The 22,695-nt window shown below is 39.5% G+C and overlaps 1 pseudogene; it reads right to left on the reverse strand.

Moving 5' to 3' along the window:
- Positions 1 to 13,452: 13,452 nt before the first annotated feature.
- Positions 13,453 to 14,410, reverse strand: LOC116888110 (annotated as a pseudogene).
- Between the last annotated feature and the right edge of the window lie 8,285 nt (positions 14,411 to 22,695).

Raw genomic sequence — 22,695 nt, forward strand, 5'->3', positions numbered from 1 at the left:
GGACGAAGCCTACTTGAACATGATGGATCATTGTTTTGATGTGTTCTTGGATTTGGTTTGCAAGAATTTTACTGAGAATTTTTGCAGGGATATTCATGAAAAATTGGTCTGAAATTCTCTTTCTTCGTTGGGTCTTTGTATGGTTTAGTTATAAGCATAATTGTGGCATCAGAGAAGGAATTGGGTAGTGTTCCTTCTGTTTCTATTTTGTGGAATAGTTTGGAGAATATTGATATTAGGTATTCTATGAAGGTCTGAAAGATTTCTGTACTAAACCTGTCTGGTCCTGGGATTTTTTTGGTTGGGAGACATTTAATGACTGCTTCTAATTCTTTAGGAGTTATGGGAGTATTTAGATGGTTTATCTGACCCTGATTCAACTTTGGTACCTTGTATCTGTATAGAAAATTATCCATTTCATCCTTACTTTCCAGTTTTGTTAAGTATAGGCTTTTGTAGTAGGCTCTGATAATTTTTTTGAGTTTCCTCATTTTCTTTTTTTTTTTTTTTTAAGATTTATTTTATTTATACAAGTACACTGTCATTCTCTTCAGACACACCAGAAGAGGGCATCCGAACCCATTACAGATGGTTGTGAGCCACCATGTGGATGCTGGGATTTGAACTGAGGTCCTCTGGAAGAACAGTCAGTGCTCTTAACCGCTGAGCCATCTCTCCAGCCCCGAGTTTCCTCATTTTCTATGGTTATGTCTCTATTTTACTTCTGATTTTGTTCATTTTTAAATTGAATACTAAGGATTTACCTATCTTCTGGGTTTTCAAAGAACCAGCTCCTGGTTTTGTTGATTCTTTATATAAGTCCTTTTGTTTCTACTTGGTTAATTTCAGCCGTAAGTTTGTTTATTTCCTGCTGTCTAGTCCTCTTGGTGTATTTGGTTCTTTTTCTTGGTGTGTTTGGACTTTTATTGGTTCTGAGATTTCAGGTGTTCTGTCAAGCTGCTAGTGTATGATAGCTCCTGTTTCTTTTTGGAGGCACTCAGAGCTATGAGTTTTCCTCTTAGCACTGCTTTCATTGTGTTCCCTAAGTTATGCCTTCATTTTCATTAAATTCTAAAATGTCTTTAATCTTTTTCTTTATTTCTTCCTTGACCAAGTTCTCATTGAATAAATCATTTCTCAGCTACTATGTATATGGGGGTCTTCGGTTGTACTTGTTGTTATTGAAGACCATTCTTAGTCTGTGGTGATCTCATAGGATGCATGGGATTATTTCAGTCTTCTTGTATCTGTTGAGGCCTGTTTTGTGATGGATCATATCGTCAGTTTTGGGGAAGGTACAATGAGGGGATGAGAAGAAGGTATATTCTTTGTTTTAGGATGAAATATTCTACTAATATTTGTTAAATACATTTGGTCCATAACTTCTGTTAGTTTCTTTGTGTCTCTGTTTAGTTTCTGTTTACATGATCTGTCCATTGATGAGAATGCGGTGTTGAAGTCTCCAACTATTATTGTATGAGGTACTATGTATGCTTTGAGCTTTAGTAAAGTTTCTTTTATGAATGTGTATGCCCTTGAATTTGGAGCATAGCTATTCAGAATTGAGAGGTTTTTCTTGGTATATTTTTCCTTTGATGAATATGAAGTGTCCGTCATTATCTATTTTCATAACTTTTGCTTGAAAGTCTATTTTATTCGATATTAGAATGGCTACTCCAGCTTGTTTCTTGGGAACATTTGCTGGGAAATTGTTTTCCCGCCTTTAACTCTGAGGAAGTATTTGTCTTTGTCATTGAATTGTGTTTACTTTATGCAGCAAAATGCTGGATCCTGTTTATATATACAGTCAATGTGTATCTTTTATGGGGAATTGAGTCCTTTGATGTTTAGTGATATTAGGGACCAATGATTGCTTTTTCCTATTATTTTTGTTGTTAGAGGTTGAATTATGTTTCTGTGGCTATCTTCTTTATCTTCTTTTGTGTTTTTTCAAAGTAGATTATTTTCTTTCTTTGGGTTATAGTTTCCCTCCTTGTGCTGGAATTGTCCATCTATTATCTTTTGTAGGACTGGATTTGTGGAAAGATATGGTGTAAATTTGCTATTGTCGTGGCATATCTTGGTATCTCCATCTATGGTAGTTGAGAGTTTATAGTAGCCTGGGCTGACATTTTTGTTCTTTTAGGATCTGTATGATATATGCCCAAGATCTGCTAGCTTTCCTAGTCTCTTTTGAGAAGTCTGGTGTAATTCTTATAGGTCTGCCTTTTTATGTTATTCGACACTTTCTCCTTACTGCTTTTAATATTTTTCTTTGCTTTGTGCATTTGGCATTTTGACTGTTATGTGACAGGAGAAATTTCTTTTCTGGTTTAATCTATTTTGAGTTCTGTATGCTTTTTGTATGTTTAAGATTGTCTCTTTCTTTAGGTTAGGGAAGATTTCTTCTATAATTTTGTTGAAGATATTTACTGGCCCATCAAAGTGGGAGACTTCACTCTCTTCTATACCTATTTTTTTTCTCTATCTTTATTAACTTGGGTATTTCTTATTTAAATTTCAATTGTTATTCCCTTTCCTGGTTTCTGGGCCAACATCCTACTAACCACCCTCCGCTTCTATATGGGTGTTCCCGTGCCCATTTTCCCCCCCATTACCAACCTCCCCCTAACAATCACATTCACTGGGGGTTCAGTTTGGCAGGACCAAGGGCTTCCCCTTCCACTGGTGCTCTTACTAGGCTATTCATTGCTACCTATGAGGTTGGAGCCCAGGGTCACGGTCCCATGTATAGTCTTTGGGTAGTGGCTTAGTCCTGGAAGTTGTGGTTGGTTGGCATTGTTGTTCATATGGAGTCTCAAGCCCCTTCAAGCTCTTTCTGTCCTTTCTCTGATTCCTTCAGCAGGGGTCCCGTTCTCAGTTCAGTGGTTTGCTGCTGGCATTCGCCTATGTATTTGCCGTATTCTGGCTGTGTCTCTCAGGAGAGATCTACATCCGGTTCCTCTTGGCCTGCACTTCTTTGCTTCATCCATCTTATCTAGTTTGGTGGCTATATATGAATGGGCCACATGTGGGGCAGGCTCTGAATGGGTGTTCCTTCTGCCTCTGTTCTAAACTTTGCCTCCCTATCCCCTCCCAAGTGTATTCTTCTTCCCCTATTAAAGAAAGAGTGAAGCATTCACATTTTGGTCATCCTTCTTGAGTTTCATGTGTTCTGTGCATCAACGGTAATTCAAGCATTTGGGCTAATAGCCATTTATCAATGAGTGCATACCATGTGTGTTTTTTTGTGATTGGGTTACCTCACTCAGGATGATATTTTCCAGTTCCATCTTTTTGCCAATGAATTTCATAAAGTCATTGTTTTTGATAGCTGAGTGATATTCCATTGTGTAGATGTACCACATTTTCTGTATCCAATCCTCTGTTGAAGGGCATCTGGGTTCTTTCCAGCTTCTGGCTATGATAAATAAGGCTCCTATGAACATAATGGAGCATGTGTCTTTCTTATATGTTGGGGCATCTTTTGGGTATATGCCCAAGAGAGGTATAGCTGGGTCCTCAGGTAGTTCAATGTCCAATTTTCTGAGGAACCTCCAGACTGATTTCCAGAATGGTTTTACCAGTCTGCAATCCCATCAACAATGGAGGAGTGTTCCTCTTTCTCCACATCCTCACCAGCATTTGCTGTCACCTGAGTTTTTGATTTTAGCCATTCTCACTGGTTTGAGGTGAAATCTCAGGGTTGTTTTGATTTGCATTTCTCTTCCATCATCATCATCAAATGTTATTTTAAATCTAGATCTTGCTTTTCTGTTGTGTTTGGCTAGTCAGTGTTTGCTTTGGTAGGAGAATTAGGCTCCGATGATGCCATGTAGTCTTGGTTTCTGTTTCTTGGGTTCCTGTGCTTGCCTCTTGCCATCAGGTTGTCTCTGGTGTTACTTTGTTCTACTATTTCTGATAGTGGTTAGACCATCCTATAGGCCTGTGTGTCAGGAGTGCTGTAGGCCTGTTTTCCTGTTCTCTTTCAGCCAGTTATGGGAACAGAATGTTCTGCTTTCAGGCATGTAGTCGTTCTTGTCAACTGGTCTTCAGCTGTTCCTGTGGGCGTGTGTCCTGAGTCCACCAGGCAAGGTCACTTGAAGCAGAAAAGTTGGTCTTACGTCTAGTCTCGGACCTTGAGGTGCTTCTCAGAACCAGGTTTCAGCTCTCTATGAGGGCAGCAACCAGAAGGGCTTGCCCTGCCTTCACTCAGGACCCTATGCACAGGTGGCCCAGATGGTGCCAGGCGATTTCCTCTAGAGTCAGATATGTGGGCAGAGAGTAGTTAGTCTTCTCTGGCTTCCCATATGTGTCTGCCCATCTGAAGATCTAGCTCTCCCTCCCAAGGGATTTGGGTGCAGGAAGCTGTTTGACCGGGTCCCTTCAGATCTGGGCGGTGTATGGACCAAAGTGTTGAGTGCCCCTATCTTCCTGTTCCCAGAGGCCCTATACAGTTTCCTCTTGGGCATGGGATGTGGGCAGGGGTGGGCAGTACTGGCGATCTCCCCTGCCCTGCAGTCTCAGGAATGCTCACCTGTCTGAGCAATGGGCTTTCTCTTCCACGGTGTTTGGAAGCAGGGAACTATGGGCCGGGATCCTGATTAATATAATTTTTGTCTGATTCCTTGAGATTTTATATTTCTTGATTGCCTTTTATAACCATATTTTATTGTAGGATGACTATGGAAATCTCCCTTTGTTTTCTAGGGTATTTAGTAATATAGGTAAAAAAACAAATGTTTATATAATGGAATTTCATGAATAATAAATAAGTAATTTAAATAATAAGTAAATAATAAATTCAGTAAGTAATCAGGATACAAAATCAAAACACAAATTTCCATTGGGCTTCCTATTTATTTAGATATTTATTCAATTTACATCCCAATATCAGCCCCCACCTGTCATCACAATACCTCCATGCGCAGACTTTCCTCTCAATCCCCTTTCCCCTTCTTGGAAAAGGAGGAATCCTATCCAGTGTGTCACCAACCCACCACTTTTGATACCACATCATAACAAGTTACTTCAGGATATTCTCTCCCCACTGAGGCCAGACAAGGGCAGCTCAGTTAGTGGAATAGGATCTACCAAGAAGCAACAGATTCAGGGATAGAACAGCTTCAATTGTAGTGTATCTGGTTTTGTCATTGAAATCTTTGATTCATTTGGACTTGAGTTTGTGCAGGGGGATAAATATGGATCTAATTGCATTTTTTAAATGAAGACATCCAGTTAGACCAGCACCATTTGTTGAAGATGGTCTCCTTTTTCCATTGTATGGTTTTGGTTTCTATATCAAAAATCAAGTTTCAGTAGTGTATGGGTTTATTTTTGCCTTCTATTAGATTCCAGTGATAAACCTGTTTGTTTCTATACCAATAATATGCCATTTTTATTCCTATTGCTCTACAGTATAGCTTGACGGCAGAGAATGTGGGACCTTCAGAAGTTCTTTTATCATTGAGGATTATTTTAGCTATCCTGGATTTTTTAAATTACCATATAAAATTGAGAATTATTCTTTCAAGGTCTGTAAAGAATTGTGTTAGACTTTTGATGTGAAGTGCATTGAATCTGTATATTACTTTTGGTAAGATGCCTTTTTTTTTTTTTTTTTACTATATTGGGCTTGCCAATGTATGAGCATGTGAGATCTTTCCATCTTTTGATGTCTTCAATTTCTTTCTTCAAGGACTTAAAGTTCTTGTCATTCAAGTCCTTCACTTGCTTGGTTATACTGAGATATTTTATATTACTTATGGCTATTGTAAAGGGTAATATTTTCCTAACTTCTTTCTCAGCCCATTTATGATTTGCATAGTGGAGGGATAGTAATTGTTGTTTTAGTTTATTTTGTATCCAGCCATTTTGATTTTACTGTATTTGCTTTAGGTTTCTCTCCATTTAATTTGATGTTGTCTATTAGCTGGTTGTGTATTTCCTTTTATTGTGTTTAGATGTGATGTGCACCTTGTACCCCTGATGTCTTCAAGACCTTTTTTAATTTTATTTTTCTTGGATATTTTATGTATTTACATTTCAAATGTTATCCCCTTTGCCCCCTCTCCCATACTCCTTCTACTTACCCCTTTTTCTTTTATTTCTTTTTTTTTCCTTCGGAACTGAGGAACCCAGGGCCTTGTGCTTTCTAGGCATGGACCCTACCACTGAGCTAAATCACCAATCCCCCTTCTTCTTTTTTTGGATGTTCCCACTCCCACACACCCACTCCCTACTTAACACCCTGGAATTCCCCTACATTGGGGAAACAAGCCTTCACAGGACCAAGGGCTTTTCCTTCTATTGATGGACAATGACCTCCTCAGCTACATATGTGACTGGAATCATGGGTTCCTCCATGTGTTCTCATTGGTTGGTAGGTTAGTCCCTGGGAGCTCTGGTGAGAACTCATTAATTAATACTGTTGTTCTTCCTATGGAGGTGCAAACTCCTACAGCTCCTTCAATCTTTTCTCTAACTCCTCCATTGATGTCCCCTTGTTCAATCCAATGGTTAGCTGCAAGCAACATCATCTGTATCAATAGGGCTCTCGCAGAGCCTCTCAGGGGATACACATTTCTGGCTACTGTCAGCAGGCATTTATTGGCATTAGCTATAGTAACTGGATTTGGTGGCTGCATGGATGGATCCCCAGGTAGAGCAGTCTCTGGATGATCTTTTCTTCAGTCCCTGCTCCAATCTTTGCCCCCGTATTTCCTTCCATGAGTATTTTGTTCTCCCTCCTAAGAAGGAATGAAGCATCCACATTTTGGTCTTCCTTCTTCTTGAGCATCATATGATCTGTGATTTTTTTCTTAGGTATTCTAAGCTTTTGGGCTAATATTCATTTATCAGTGAGCGCATACCCTGTATGTTCTTTTGTGACTGGTTTACCTCACTCAGAATGACATTTTCTAGTATCATCTATTTGACTAAGAATTTGATGTAGTCATTGTTTTTAATGACTGAGTAGTACTCCCATTGTGTAAATGTACCATATTTTCTGTATCCATTCCTCTGTTGAACGACATCTGGGTTGTTTCCAGCTTCTTGTTATTATAAATAATGCTGTTATGGACATGGTGGAGCATATATCCTTGTTATATGTTGTAGCATCTTTTGGGTGTATGCCAAGGAGTGGTATAGCTGGGTCCTCAGGTAGTGCAATGTGCAATTTTCTGAGGAACTGCCAGACTGATATCCAGAGTCGTTGTACTAGCTTGCAATACTACCAAAAATGGAAGAGTGTTCCTTTCTTTCCACATCCTAGCCAGCATCTGTTGTCACATGAGTTTTGATCCTAGCAATTCTGATTGGTATGAGGTGGTCTCACAGGGTTGTTTTGATTTGCATTTCCCTTATGATGAAGAATGTTGAGCGTTTCTTAGGTGTTTCTCAGACATTCACTATTCCTCAGTTGAGAATTCTTTGTTTAGCTCTATACCCCATTTTTAATAGGATTATTTGATTCTCTGGAGACTAACTTTTGAGATTTTTGTATATATTAGATATTAGCCCTCTATCGGATGTAGGATTGGTAAAGATCTTTTCCCAATCAGTTGGTTGCTATTTTGTCCCATTGACAGTGTCCTTTGCCTTACAGAAACTTTGAAATTTTATGAGGTTCCATTTGTTGATTTTGATCTTAGAGCATAAGCCATTGGTGTTCTGTTCAGGAAAATTTCCCCGGTGCTTATGTGTGCAAGGCTCTTCCCCACTCTCTCTTTTATTAATATCAGTGTATCTGGTTTTATGCGGAGATCTTTAATCCACTTGGAATTGAGCATTGTACAAGGAGATAAGGATGGGTAAATTTGTATCCTTTCACATGGTGACCTCCAGTTGAGACAACACTGTGTGTTCAAAATGCTGTCTTTTTTCCACTGGATAATTTTAGCTCCTTTGTCAAAATCAAGAGACCATAGATGTGTGGGTTCATCTCTGGATCTTCATTTCTATTCCATTGATCTACCTGCCTGTCTCTGTACCAAAACCATGCAGTTTTTATCACAATTTCTCTGCAATACAGCCTAAGGTCAGGGATGTCCTTGAAGTCAGCAGTTCTTCTATTGTTGAAAATAGTTTTCGCTATCCTGGGTTTTTTGCTTTTCCAAATGAATTTGCAAATTGCTCTTTTAATTCCATGCAGAATTGAGATGGAATTTTGATAGGGATGGCCACTTTACTATATTAATCCTGCCAATCTATGAGCATGGCAGATCTTTCACTCTTCTGAGATCTTCTTCAGTTTCTTTCTTCAGAGACTTGAAGTTCTTATTATACAGATCTTTCACTTGCTTGGTTAGAGTAACACTGAGGTATTTTATATTATTTGTGACCATTGTGAAGGTTGTAATTTCTCTAATTTCTTTCTTAGCCTGTTTATCTTTGAGTAGAGGAAGGTTACTGATAAATTGTTTGATTTAATTTTATATCCAGCTACTTTGCTGAAGTTGTTTATCAGCTGTAGGAGTTCTTTGGTGGAATTTTTGGGGGCACTTAAGTACACTATCATATCTTCTGAAAATAGTGATATTTTGACTTCTTCATTTCCAATTTTTCTCTCTCTGACCTCCTTTTGATGTCTTATTTATCTGGCTAGGACTTCAAATACTATATTGAATAAGTAGGGGCAGATTGGGCAGCCTTGTCTAGTCCCTGATTTTAGTGGGATTGCTTCAAGTTTCTCTCCATTTAGTTTGATGTTGGCTACTGGCTTGCTGTATACGGCTTTTACTTTGTTTAAGTATGGGCCTTGAATTCTAAGACTTTTATTGTGAAGTGGTGTTGAATTGTGTCAAATGTTTTCTTAGCATCTAATGAAATCATCATGTGGTATTGTTCCTGTATGCAAAAAAATGCTGGGTCTTGTTTTTATATCCAGTCTGTTAGTCTTTGTCTTTTTATTGGGGAATTGAGTTCATTGATGTTAAGAGATATTAAGGAATAGTGATTGTTTCCTGTTATTTTTGTTTTTAGAGGTAGAATTATGTTTGTGTGGTTATCTTCTTTTAGGTTTGTTGCAGGGAGATTACTTTCTTGTTTTTTCTAGGGTATGGTTTCCCTCCATGTGTTGGAATTTTCCATATATTATTTTTTAGGGCTGGAATTGTGGAAAGATATTGTGCAAATTTGGTTTTGTCATTGAATATCTTTGATTCTCCATCTATGATAATTGGGAGTTTTGCTGGGTATAGTATTCTGGGCTGGCATTTTTATTCTCTTAGGTTCTGTATGACATCTATCCAGAATATTCTAGATTTATAGTCTCTGTTGAGAAGTCTGGTGTAATTCTGATAGGTCTGCCTTTATATGTTATTTGACCATTTTCCCTTACTGCTTTCAATATTCTTTCTTTGTTTTGTGCATTTGGTGTTTTGACTATTATGTGACAGGAGGAATTTCTTTTCTTTTCCAACCTGTTTGAAGTTCTGTAGGCTTCTTGTATGTTTATGGACATCGCTTTCATTAGGTTAGGGATGTTTCCTTCTATAATTTTGCTGAAGATATTTACCGACCCTTTAAGTTGGGAATCTTCTCACTCTTCTATACCTATTATCCTTGTGTCCCAGATTTCCTGGATGTTTTGGGTTAGGAGCTTTTTTGCATTTTACTATTTCTTTGACTATTGTGTCAATGCTTTCTATGGTATCTTCTGCCCCTGAGATTCTCTCTTCTATCTCTTGTATTCTGTTGGTAATGCTTGCGTCTACGACTCCTGGTCTCTTTCCTAGGTTTTCTATGTCCAAGGCTGTTTCCTTTGTGATTTATTTATTGTTTCTAATTCCATTTTTAGATCCTGGATGGTTTTGTTCAATTCCTTTACCTGTTTGGTTGTGTTTTTGTGTACTTCTTTAAAGGATTTTTGTTTTTCCTCTTTAAGGGCTTCTACCTCTTTACCTGTGTTCTCCTGTATTTCTTTAAGGGAGTTATTTATGTTCTTCTTAAAGTCCTCTAACATCATCAAGAGTTGTAATTTTAAATAAATATCTTGCTTTTTATGTGTGTTGGTGGTATTGAGGGCTTGCTGTAGTTGGGTAACTGAGTTATGATGATACCAAAGAGACCAGTTCTCTTACCAGAGCAGGTTTTAGGTCTGAGAGCTGTTAGACAGCCCCAGCTCTGGACGCAGATGGAGACTGGAAGGGTCGCATCCCAGACTTCCCTGCAGCTCCAGAGGCCTGTGCACTCTTGGTGGGTGTCTCTTTGGATCTTCAGTGGAAGGAAAATGGAGACCTACTTGTGGGCTGTGGGCTTAGGAGGAAGAGTGCTCCTGGAAGACCAGCTCTCTGCTGGCAGGTTTTGGGAAGCCCCAGCTTTTGGGTGCTGATGGAGACTTGAAGGCATCTTCAAGACTTTTAAGAGGAAGGGGTATTAGCTTATTTTTCAAAGGCTTTTTCGGTGTCTAATGAGATCATGTGTGTTTTTTTTTCAGTTTGTTTACATAGTGGATTACATTGATGGATTTTCATATATTGAGCTACCTATGCATCCCTGGTGTGTTCTTCACTGATGATGGTCCGGCATTGAATCAGATTGTATGGAGTTGTTGATCTTTCCTTGTCATGACTTTGTAGAGAATAATGTGCCAAAGAACTTCTCGTGATATTTCTGGGACTTCTTGCTACTTCCACAGACTGAGGCCAATTGGTGGAGCCTCATGGTTTCTTCTGGATTGAATTGCTTTGGCTAATTTATGAGAGGTGATTGCTGAGTCAACTCGATTGCCACTGCTGATTACTGTTGGTGATTTCCTAGTGAACTGGACTGCTGACAACCAAGATTAGAATAGACCCAAAGAACTATTTCTAAACAAGCCTACAACCCCTGTTTTCTATTAACCTTTCTTTTTCTCTGTCTCTGGTGGGTGGTTGACTAGAAAGGAAGGCAAAGCTTTTAAGAGCCCTTGTTAAAGTAGGTTTTAAAAACATCTAAGCCTACATATTTCTTTTCATTAATAAAGAAAGTATAATCTGAAATGTAGTAAGAGTACAATTCTAAGAAGAAGGAATAAGATCTGGGAAAGAAGAAATATATCATGCAAAAATGCAATTTTAATATGATTCCTGAGAGAATTCCCAGTATCATGGGGAAACAACAGGGTCAGAAGATGCACTTGTCCCAATTCTGTATGACAACATTTTCATCCAGTGTGAGGATTCTTGAGAAAAAAATGACATATGTGTATATACATTATTTGACAATTGGAAATATTAATATAATCTGAGTAACTTGAAATTGCTGAGAACATAGATAAGAACAGACAAATTGTTTTTGGTATATGTTTAAATGAAAGCTTAGTAATTGAAAGTGGTGAATTCACACACACACGCACACTCACACACACACACACACACGCACACACACACACACACACACACACACACACAAACACACACACAATTTCCAAATAAAAGAAAGTTCAAGTAGCTAATTTTCAAGATTTAGATTTCCTTGATTTATTTTGTTATTCTTAAATAGTTTGTAAAAAAAAAAAACAAGGTCTGCATATATCAGCTTGCCTGTAATCTGGATATTTAATTTAGGAATAATTCTGGTTAAAATTTGGTGCTCACATGTTTATTATTGGTATATAAAATAGAGTTGATTTTGACATGCTTATTTTATATAATATGACTTCTGAGCATAGTAGTTCTACGGGCAGTTTGTAGCTGCCTCTCCTCTCTCCAAACCCTTCCATGTCCTCCTCCTGCTCCCTTTCAAGTTTATAATCATTTATTCTTCAGTTCTTGTTGGTATATATACATATATATTACATATAAGCAAATAAATATAGCAGTGCAACATGCTGGGACTTTTTGTTGTTGCCCTTGGTTACCTCAAAGAATTTCAAGGTAATTTATATTGTTTAAACAAAAGTGCATCTCACAGTACTCACTTCCTAGTTAAAAGCCCCCTACATTTCCCATTTCTAGCTTAATATCACTTTTATTATACTATTCCACTCTCTAGCATTCCTCTTCTCTACATGAAAAAATAATTGTGCATTACTGGACGGTAGGCTTATAATTTTCAAAACCTACTTTAATAAGGGTTCTTAAATGATTCAACCTCCCTTATAGCCCATCAATCAAAGATAAGCTAGGAAGATGACTAATACAACAAGGGGCACATGGACCTGTATAGAATATGTCAGATCAATTACAATCATTGTCAGAAGTCCAGTCTCCTAACAAAACACTGATCACAAACTAGCAGCTGCAGTAACATCCACCAGAAACCCCAAGCCTCTGTCAATTGGCACAAGTCCACGGAATCCTCAAGAAGCAGCTGGAACACCACCAGACGTACTTTGGTGCCTTGCCTTGCCTTGCCTTGCCTTGCCTTGCCTTGCCTTGCCTTGCCTTGCCTTGCCTTTTTCCTTTCCTTTCCTTTTCCTTTTTCATTTTCCTTTTTTCCTTTTCCTTTCCCCTTTCCTTTTCCTTTTTTCTTTCTCCTTTTCCTTTTCTTTTTTCTTTTCCTTTTCCCCTTTCCTTTCCTTTCCTTTTCTTTCCTTTCCTTTCCTTTCCTTTCCACCCCTTCCCCTTTCCCCCTTCCCCTTTCCCCATTCCCTCTTCCCCTTCCCCTTCCCTTTCCCTCCCTTCCCTTTCCCCCCTTCCGTCCCTCCCCCTCCCTTCTCCTTCTTCTTCCTTCCCCTCCCTTTCCCTCTCTTTCCATCCCTCTCCCTCCCTTTTATCCGCACCTCTCCCCCTCTCCCCACCTCTCTCTCTTCTCCCTACACCTGTCTTTCTTCTCCTCACCTCTCTCTCTTCCCCCCCTCTTTTCCCCACCTTTTCCCTTCTCTATTTCCCCTTTCTCTTTTTTTTTTACCATCTTTTTTACCCTCTCTTTTCCCCCTCTCCTTTCTCTTCTCTTTTCTTTCTTCTGTCTTTTTCCCTCTCTTTCCCCCTCTCTCTTTCCCCCTCTCCTCTCTTGTCCCCCTTCTCTTTCTTTTTACTTCCCTCTCTTTATTCCCTCTTTCCCCCCTCTCTCTTTTCCCCCTCTCTCTTTTCCTCATCTATTTTCCCCCCTCCTCTCTTTTCCCCTCTCTTTTCTCCTCTTTTCCCTCTCTTTTTTCTTCCCCCTTTTTATATCCCCACTCTCTTTTCTCTCTCCCCTCTCTTTTCCTTTCCCTGTCCTTCTTCCCCTCCTTCCTCCCCCTCCTTCCTCCTCTTTTCTTCTTTCCCTTTCTTCCCCCTTCTTCCAGCTTCCCCCTTTTTCCCTTTCCTTGTTTTCTTTTTCTTTTTTTGTGGGTGCAGCAAACTTTATTGGTAGTATTCAAGAGAGTAGGGCTCCTTAAGGCCCTCTGTTGTTATGGGGGTCTGGACCAGAAATGGTGAGGGAACTGCTTAGTGTTTGGAGCCAAATTGAGACAGAGACTCCTCAGCACCTGAAGGACTCTCTCTTCCTCTTGTTTCCTTGCTAGGGTGGGTGGCCCAAGGCTTCTTACACCTTGGAGGCCATACAGGCCATGAGGTCCACTGCCCTGTTTCTGTAGCCATATTTATTGTCATACCAGGAAATGAGCTTTACAAAGTTTCCATTGAGAGTAATCTAGTCCCAGTATCAAAGGTGGAGGAGTGGGAGCTATTGTTGAAGTTGCAGGAGAAAACTTTGTCCTCAGTGTAGCCCCAGATGCCCTTTAGTGGGCCCTCAGATACCTGCTTTACCACCTCTTGATGTCATCATATTTGGCAGGTTTCTTCAGGAGGCATGTCAGATCCATGATAGATATATTGAGGAAGGCTGGGCCAGTGAGCTTCCCGTTCATCTTTGGGATGACCTTGCCCACAGTCTTGGAAGCACCAGTGGATGCAGGGATGATGTTCTGGGAAGCCCCACGGCCATCACAATACAGCTTTCCACAGGAGACATCCACAGTCTTCTAAATGGAAATGATGGTATGTACTATGGTCAAGAGTCTTTCCACAATGCCAAAGTTGTCAAGGATGACCTTGGACAGGTGGGCTAAGCAGTTGGTGGTACTAGAGGCATTGCTGACAATCTTGAGCAAATTGTCGTACTTCTCATGGTTCTCACCCATCACAAACAAGGGAGCATTGGCAGAAAGGGCAGAGATGATCCTTTTGGCCTTATCTTTCGAGTGACTCCCAGCCTTCTCCATGGTAGTGAAGATGTCTGTAGACTCCAGGACATACTCAGCACCAGCATCACCCCATTTGATGTTAGTGGGATCTCTCTCCTGGAAGATTGTGATTCTCTTGACTGTATCATTGAATTTGCCATGGTTAGAGTCATACTGGAACATGTAGACCATGTAGTTGAGGTCAATGAAGGGGTCATTGATGACAACAATCTCCACTTTGCCAGATATAGATGAGAAAACAATCCTGGTAACCAGGCACCCAATATGGCCAAATCTATTCACTGCTACCTTCACCATTGTCTAATGGATGAGACTGGCAATACATGGGAAGATGTTGCTGTCTCTGGAACAGGGAGGAACAGAGATCTGGAGAATTTCTTTCTGCAAAGTTATGACAATTGAAGATTAGAGAAGAAATTAATGTGAATCCATGCCAGAGTGTTGTCAGGAAAGCATAAGGAAGACCAACAAGGTGATCCAATGCCAGAACATCATCTATTGTCTGTTGGATTATACTTACAATCTTTCCAAAACATCACATATCCTCTCAAGCATCTGATCCAGGAAAACATCACATGCCCTTTCACCAGGCAGCTTCCAGAAAAATAGTATGTGTCTGTTCTCAGCAAAACATGTTTTCACTTGTCCACCTCAGCAAAACATCCTCCCATAGTACAGTTTCCAATGAAACATCACATGATACAACTGGGTCTCCACTGAAACCAGAAATTTCCACTTCACTGGAAATCCTTTTCTGTTTGTAACAATTTAAATACTATCATAGCCAAGAAAGTACAGTTGTTGGAGACAGAATGTGAGAAGAAAAAAAGAATTGTAGATTTTGATGAGCCTTGATTGGTCCGTTGCACATGGCATCATAAGGGATCATTGTGAAGTATGCTAGATACCAGCCCATATCAGGTGCATTCTGGGATGGATTTTGTCCTTGTACTCTAGAAAAGCAGTTGGTTGGTGGGTGAGCAGTTGAATTCATTTGTTTCTGATAGTCTTGAACGCTACCAAACTGTAGGAACTCGACATGATAAATTTATTTTCCAGGTTTTCAGTTTTGGTTGTTCATGTTTAGCATTTATTTCTAAATTTTTAACAATGTTGGTTTGGTTTTAAATTTTGGCTCCTTTTTTGGTTTGTTTATTGTCCTTTTTCATTTTACTGAAAATAGATTTTTTATGCAATATATTCTGATTACAGTTTTCCCCTCCCTCTAAAGCTCAAAATTCCTCCTCCCTTCCACTCACCTCCAGATCCACTTCCTTTCTGTCTAGCATTAGGAAAAAAACAGGATTCTAAGAGATAACAACAAAACATAACAAAATAAAATATAACAACATAAAACAAAACCATTACAGCTAAGTTGGACAAGGCAAACTAACACAGGAAAAGAGTCTAAAAGAAGATACAAGTATCAGAGACCCACACAATCACACATTCAGGTATTCCATGAAAACATTAAACTGAAAACATGTATATGTGTATGCATATGTATGTATGTGTATATATGAGGGGAAGAGAGAGAGAGAGAGAGAGAGAGAGAGAGAGAGAGAGAGAGAGAGAGAGAGAATTGGTGCACATTAATGTAGGCCCTGTGCTTGCTGCTTTAGTTTTTGTGAGTTCCTATGAGCTTTCCTCAGTTGATTTAGAGGGACTAGTTTGCCTCTGGCTCTTACACTCTTCCCACTTCTTCCATGAGATCTGAGGTGAAATATTTTATGGGGAATCCCAATTAGTGCTGAATATTCCAAGGTCTTTCTCCTTGTATAATGTCTGGCTATGGGTCTCTGTATTTGTTCTCATTTGCTACTGGAAATAACTCCTCTGATGGTGGCAAAATAAGGCATTGTACTGGCTGGTTTTGTTTTCAACTTGACACAAGCTGGAGTTATCACAGAAAAAGGAGCCTCAGTTGAGAAAAATGCCTTCATGAGATCCAGCTGTGAGGCATTTTCTCAATTAGTGATCAGGTGGGGGGGGGCAGCCCATTGTGGGTGGTGCTGTCCCTGGACTGGTGGTCTTGGGTTCTATAAGAGAGTAAGCTGTGCAAGCCAGGGGAAGAAGCCAGTAAGAAACATCCCTCCATGGCCCCTGCTTCAGCTCCTGCTTCCTGACCTGCTTGAGTTCCAGTCCTGACTTCCTTTGGTGATGAAACAGCAATGTGGAAGTGTAAGCTGAATAAACCCTTTCCTCCCCAACCTGCTTCTTGGTCATGATGTTTGTGCTGGAACAGAAACCCTGACAAAGACAGGCCTTGATCTATAGCAGATTATCATTACTAGTTATTTTATTATTACGGTTTTTTTTAAAGACCAGTAGTATTTGGTTTTACCCTATTCCTCTAGGCAATCTAATTTCTAGTTCTTGGTCATAGAAGTAGTGTCAGGTATGGGTTCATCTCACGGAGTGGACCTTAAGTCAAACCAGACATTAGTTGGTTATTCTCACAAGCTTTATGGCACCATTGCCCTAGCATATATTTCAGGCAAGACAGCATACATCAAATGGTTTGTGTCTATGTTTTTCCTCCCCTTCTCTCTTATTTTTTTTACTTTTGGTAGCCTGCAAAGTACTTTCCTGTATCAATGACACCCTGCATGGGTGAAGGTTCTATGTAGGCACGAGTTGGCATCTTCTTGCTCAATGAGTTGTTTGGAGGTGTCCATCAACAATTTAAAGATGGTTACGAGAATTTTAAAAAAACATATATACATATTAAGAGATGTGAAATCAAAACATGGGTGAAAACAGCTACAATAGTTTAAAATGGTGGCTTTATTGACAGGAATTGGTTTTTTGTTTTGTTTTGTTTTATTCTTCTCTTACATATTGCATCTCAACCATAGTTTTCACTCCTTCTTTTCCACCCAGTCTCCTGGACCCACCGACCTCCCTTTCTCCCAGATCCATTCCTCCTCCATTTCCCTTCAAAAAGGAGCAGGCCTCTCAGGGATAATAGCCAAACATGGTATATCAAGTTTCAGTAAAACTAGGCCCCTCTCTCATCTTAAGGCTGGACAAGGTCACTCAATAGAAGGAAAATGGTCACAAAACCACAAAAAAGAGTCAAAAACAGCCCCACTCCCACTGTTAGGAGTTCCACAAGAACACAAAACTGCACATATGCAGAGTGCCTAGATCAGATTCATAGACTGATTGTCAGTTCAGTCTCTGTGAGCTTGTATGAGCCCTGATTAATTGATTCTGTGGGCAATGGCCTTGTGATGTCCTTGACTTCTTTGGATCCTACAATTCTTCCTCCTCCTTTTCTGCAGGATTTCCCATGCTCTTTCTAATGCTTGGCTGTGAGTTTTCTATCCACTCCCATCAGTTGCTGGATGAACCCTATCTGATGAAAATTATGCTATGGTCTAGTCTATGAGTATAGTGGAATATCAAATATCATTACGAATAATTTCATTGATTTTTTTTTCTATTTTTGACAGTCGTGTTTGGTTCCATTCTAGGTCTCTGGGCTGACTCCTGGCCCTCCAGGCAGTGGATTGAAACAGAATTTTCAACAGAGAAATCTCAAATGTCCAAGGCACACTTACAGTAATGTACAACCTCCTTAGCCATTAGGGGAATGCAAATCAAAATGACTCTGAGGTTCCTTCTTACACCTGTCAGAATGACTAAGGTAAAAACACAAGTGAGAGCTCATGTTGTCAAGGATGTGGAGCAAGTGGAATGATCCTTCATTGTTTGTCAGTGTACAAACTGTACAGCCACTTTGGAAATTAATATGGCAGTTTCTCAGAAAATTGGGAATTGATCCACTACAAGAACCAGCTATACACAGAAGATGGCCTTGTCAGGCATCAATGGGAGGAGAGGCCCTTGGTCCTGTGAAGGCTAGATGCCCCAGTTTAGGGGAATGCCAGGGTGGGGAGAAAGGAATGGGTGGGAGGGGGAGCACCCTCATAGAAGCAGAAGGAGGTGGGCTATGATAGGGGTTTCCACAGGGAAAACTGGGAAAGGGGATAACATTTGAAATGTAAATAGAATATCCAATAAAAAGAGGTATTTGGCCACTTACATGACTTATAACTATTTGAATAAATAAGAATTGGTGGTCAAAAAAAGAAAGAACCAGCTATACCACTCCTTGGCCTGTACCAAAGGATACTCATCCTACCACAAGGTCACTTGCTCAATTATGTTCACAGCAGCCTTATTCATAATATCCAGAAACTGGAAACAACCTAGAAGTCCCTTGACAGAAGAATGGATACAGAAAATGTGTTATAATTATACAATGGAGTATTACTCAGCTGTTAAAAATATCATGATATTTGCATATGAATGGATGAAACTAGAAAAAAAAATCATCCTGAGTGAGTTAACCCAGACTTAGAAAGAAAAGCATGGTATGTACTCATAAGTGGATATTAGCTGTGAAGTAAAAGATAATCATGCTACAATCCAAAGACTCAGAGAGGCTACATAATAAGGAGGATATCCCTGGGAAGGGAAAATATATTTCTACTTCTGGACTGGGTACAGGTGGGTGTATGAACAAGAGAGATCAGGTGGATATAGGAAGAAAATCCTGGGAGAAATGACTAAAACTCGGAGGAGAGGTGGTAATTTCTGGGGTGAGGTGGAAACCTAGTGCAATGGAAACTCTGTGGAATCTATGAGAATTACTAGGAAAGACTCCTAGTAGTGGTCAGACAGAAAGCCTGAACAGCCCGTCTTCTGTAACCATGGAAGGCTTCCAATGGTGGAACTGGGACACCAACCTAGCAACAAAATCTTCAACCTACAAATTTTCCTGCCTGCAACATGTGCTGGGGGTAATAGTGGTAGAGAATTTGTGGGAGTGACCAACCAATGACTGGTTCAATTTGAGACCCATGCCATGAAAGGAATTAGGTTTGTTGTCATCAGTTTTCATGGCTGTGATAGCAACATGACCAAGGCAATTATCTTTTTTTTCTTCAATTATTTATTTATTTATTTATTTATTTATTTATTTATTTATTTATTCACTTTACATCCTGATCTTAGTCTACCCCCTTCTTACTCTCCTCCCAGTCTGGCCCTTACACATTCCTTCCAACTCCATTACCCCTCAGAGAATGGGAAGACCCCTTGAGTACTACCCTACCTTGGGATATCTAGTCCCAGCAGGACTAGACACATCCTCTCCCTCTGAGATCCAAGTGGGCAGTCCATGTAGAGGAAAGGAATCCAATGGTAGGGAACAAAGTTAAGAGACAGCCCTTGCTCCAATTGTTTGAAGACCTACAAAGAGACCAAGTTGCACAGCTGCTACAAATGTGTAGGTGGCATGGGTCCAACCCCTGCATGCTCTTTTGCTGGTATTTAAGTTTCTTTGAGCTACGCTGGGCCCCAGTTAGTTGACTCTGTGGGTCTTCTTGTGTTCTCGACCACTCCAGCTAGTGCAGTTCTTTCCCTGCTCTTCCACAAGAATCCACAAGCTCTACCTGATGTTTGGCTGTGGGTCTCTGTCATCTTGGCTGGATGAAGCCTCTCAGGAGACAGTTATAGTAGGTTCCTGTCTGCAATGGATGTCTCTCTCACATGAGGTCTCAAGTTGGTTCAGTCATTGGTTGGCTGTTCCCCCAGTCTCTGCTCCATCGTTATCCCTGCACATCTTATAGGCAGGACAAATTTTGAGTCAAGGTTTTGTGGGTGGGATTGATGTCCACCTCCCTCCACTGGAAGTCTTGCTTTGCTATAGGAGGTGGCCACTTCAGTCTTTATGTTCCCCTCTTGTAGGAATCTCAGCTAGGCCAATGTATCAAACTTGAGCATATCATCCTGAGTGAGGTAACCCAGACCAAGAAAGACATGTATGATATGTACTCACTTATAAGTGGATATTAGGCACAAAGTGCAGGATAACCGTTCTATAATCCACAGATCCAAATAAACTGGATAACAATGAGGGTGCAAGGAAGGTATATGAAGCTCACTCAGAAGGGGACACAAAATAGTCATCAGAGGCAAATAGAGAGGGGGAACTGTGTGGGAGAAGGAGTGAGGATGGGATGGGGATGGAGATCAGGTGTGGGGAGAAGGGAGCTGGAAAGGGTTGGAAGTGAGCATGAGCATGGAAATTGGTGATGGCATCTGTGAGTCTAGCTGGAGTCCAGGGACTGGAGTCTTTGGAGAATTCTATGGGGGTGAACTTAGCTGAGATTCCTACAAAGCAACTCTTATAAAAAGAAAGTATTTACTTTTTGCTGGCTTATAGTTTCAGAGGTTCAGTCTATTATCATCATGGCAGGAAGCATAGAAATGTTCAGGCAGACATGGTGCTGGAGGAGCGAATGGTTCTATTTTTTTCAACTGAAGAAAGCCAGAAAGAGACAAACACTGTTTTCTATAAACAACCAGGAACAGTTTTTCGTTTATCTGTTTTGGTTTTTCCCCCACATGAGGCACAGCTTAAACACTAGGAGACCTAAAAGCCTACCTACAGTGACACACTTCCTCCAACAATCCCACACCTACTATGTAGGGTCAGTTCCCATGGGACAAGCATATTCAAATCCCCACAAAGGTAGAGTGAACAAAATGCTTTTGAGTGTCTTATATGTTTGTGTATATGTGTGGTGTATGCATGTGTATTAAAGTGTGTGCCTATATATGTCCAATGTATGCATTTGTGGAGGCCAGAAGTTGAGGTTGTGTCTTCCTCTATTAATCTTCATCTTGTTTTTGAGACAAAGTTTCTCTTACCGAACAAAAAGACCCACTGTTTAGTCTATCAATAGCCAACAATCTTTTCCTCTGATGTGCTGATGTGACAGGTACATGACATTGCAACTGACTTTTGACTCAGGTTATCAGGTCCTCTCCATGGAAACTCAAATCCTCATGTTTGCATGGCAATAACTTTACCAACCAACTTATCTTTCCAGCCCCTTGAAAGTATTTTAATAGTAATTATTAATTTATTTCCAGGTTGAAAAATAAATTAACTCTTAAAGAAACCACTGTTAGTAGACTAATGGCCTCAAAATTGTCCACATTCCTAATCTTCTGAATCTGTGACTCAATTACATTACACAAAAATGAAAAATTAAAATTGTAGATGGAATTAGGTTTGCTAGTCAGCTGGTTTTAAAATAGTTATGCTGGAATGTCTAATGCTCTTTACAATTACAAGGATGTGTCAAAGTGGAAGAATGAGGCAGGAGAGAAGTCACAATAATGAGTGGTGAGAATGGCTCACTCACACCTAGCTTTTAAAAGAAGGAATGGAACCTCAAGTGAAGGTATGAGGAACAACTGTAAGAGCTGGGAATGGCAGACTTAGATCTACTGCCAATACTTTTGTCTTAGTCAAGGAAGAGCCATGGCCAACTTAGGACATAATGAATTATAACATAATTCTTGTGTTGTTTTAAGCCAATAATTTTGTAGAAAATTGTTGCATCTGCAATTGAAAACTCATAGTTACAAGGTTTGGACAGGATTTGTCCTTTCAAACACTCATGAAAATAGATTTCCAATGTGATAATGTTGAAAAGTATTGAGTCATGAGGATTTAAGATTACATGATAGAATTAACAGTTTTATTACTATTTAATTACTTATCAATATTGCAAGTTTTCCTGTTATGGTACTGGGTTACTACAACAACAAATGTTATAGTTTGGCAGTTTCAAGTGTGTGTGTGTGTGTGTGTGTGTGTGTGTGTGTGTGTGTGTGTGTGTGTTTTCTTTAATGCTCTGGCTATTGAGAGTATGAGCATGCTCCATTGAGTATATAGCCAACCCAAATTGGACTTAGTATATTTGGGGGGGGACATAAGAGTTGAAGAATAGATCTGGAGGAATGCAAAGCAAATGATATTGGATGTATTGTGTGAAATTCTCAAATAATCATAAATATTATTTTGTGGGAAAAATTTAATATGAGGCTCCTACCAGATGTGTCCACCTGATCTTGAATGTCTAACCTCTGGAGCCATGAACTAAATATTTTCCTTTAAGAATTAGGTAGGCTCAAATATTCACTTTTGTAGCAGAAATAGATCAAAATACTAAGTAGCAAATGGCCTACAATGAATATCTTCATTTTTGTGTGCATATCTACTTACATACATTAAATTGATTTTTTTTGCTTTATCTTGCACACTGCTCACATGCCATTAATAATAACAAGAGTGACCACAGCTTTTTTTGTGACCACAACTTTTATGGCAGCTACATGGGTATTTACTTCATAATGACAATGGCATTCTTCCCTTTAAAATTACTGCTTATGACAGTATGAATAGAACAGGAGAAAACTGCTAAGTAAGACTTTGCCCCAATCCTCTCCAATTCATACATATCAAAGTATAGCTGTTTCTAGTTAATTCAGTATGTTCCATTAAACAATTCCACACTAAAAAATGTAACAGTATTATGACAAATCTATTACAGGTTCATGGGCAAGATTATTTCACAATAGATTCTAATTTATTTAAAAACCCATTAACTATTGCCAAAATATACCAATAGTTTGACTTGTTTTAATCAACTTTTTATGAAATATGTTAAGTTATTTCTTCATGACTTACTAAATAATTTTTTTATAATCAATAC

Source organism: Rattus rattus, chromosome X, assembly GCF_011064425.1.
Source record: "Rattus rattus isolate New Zealand chromosome X, Rrattus_CSIRO_v1, whole genome shotgun sequence".
NCBI lineage: Eukaryota > Metazoa > Chordata > Mammalia > Rodentia > Muridae > Rattus > Rattus rattus.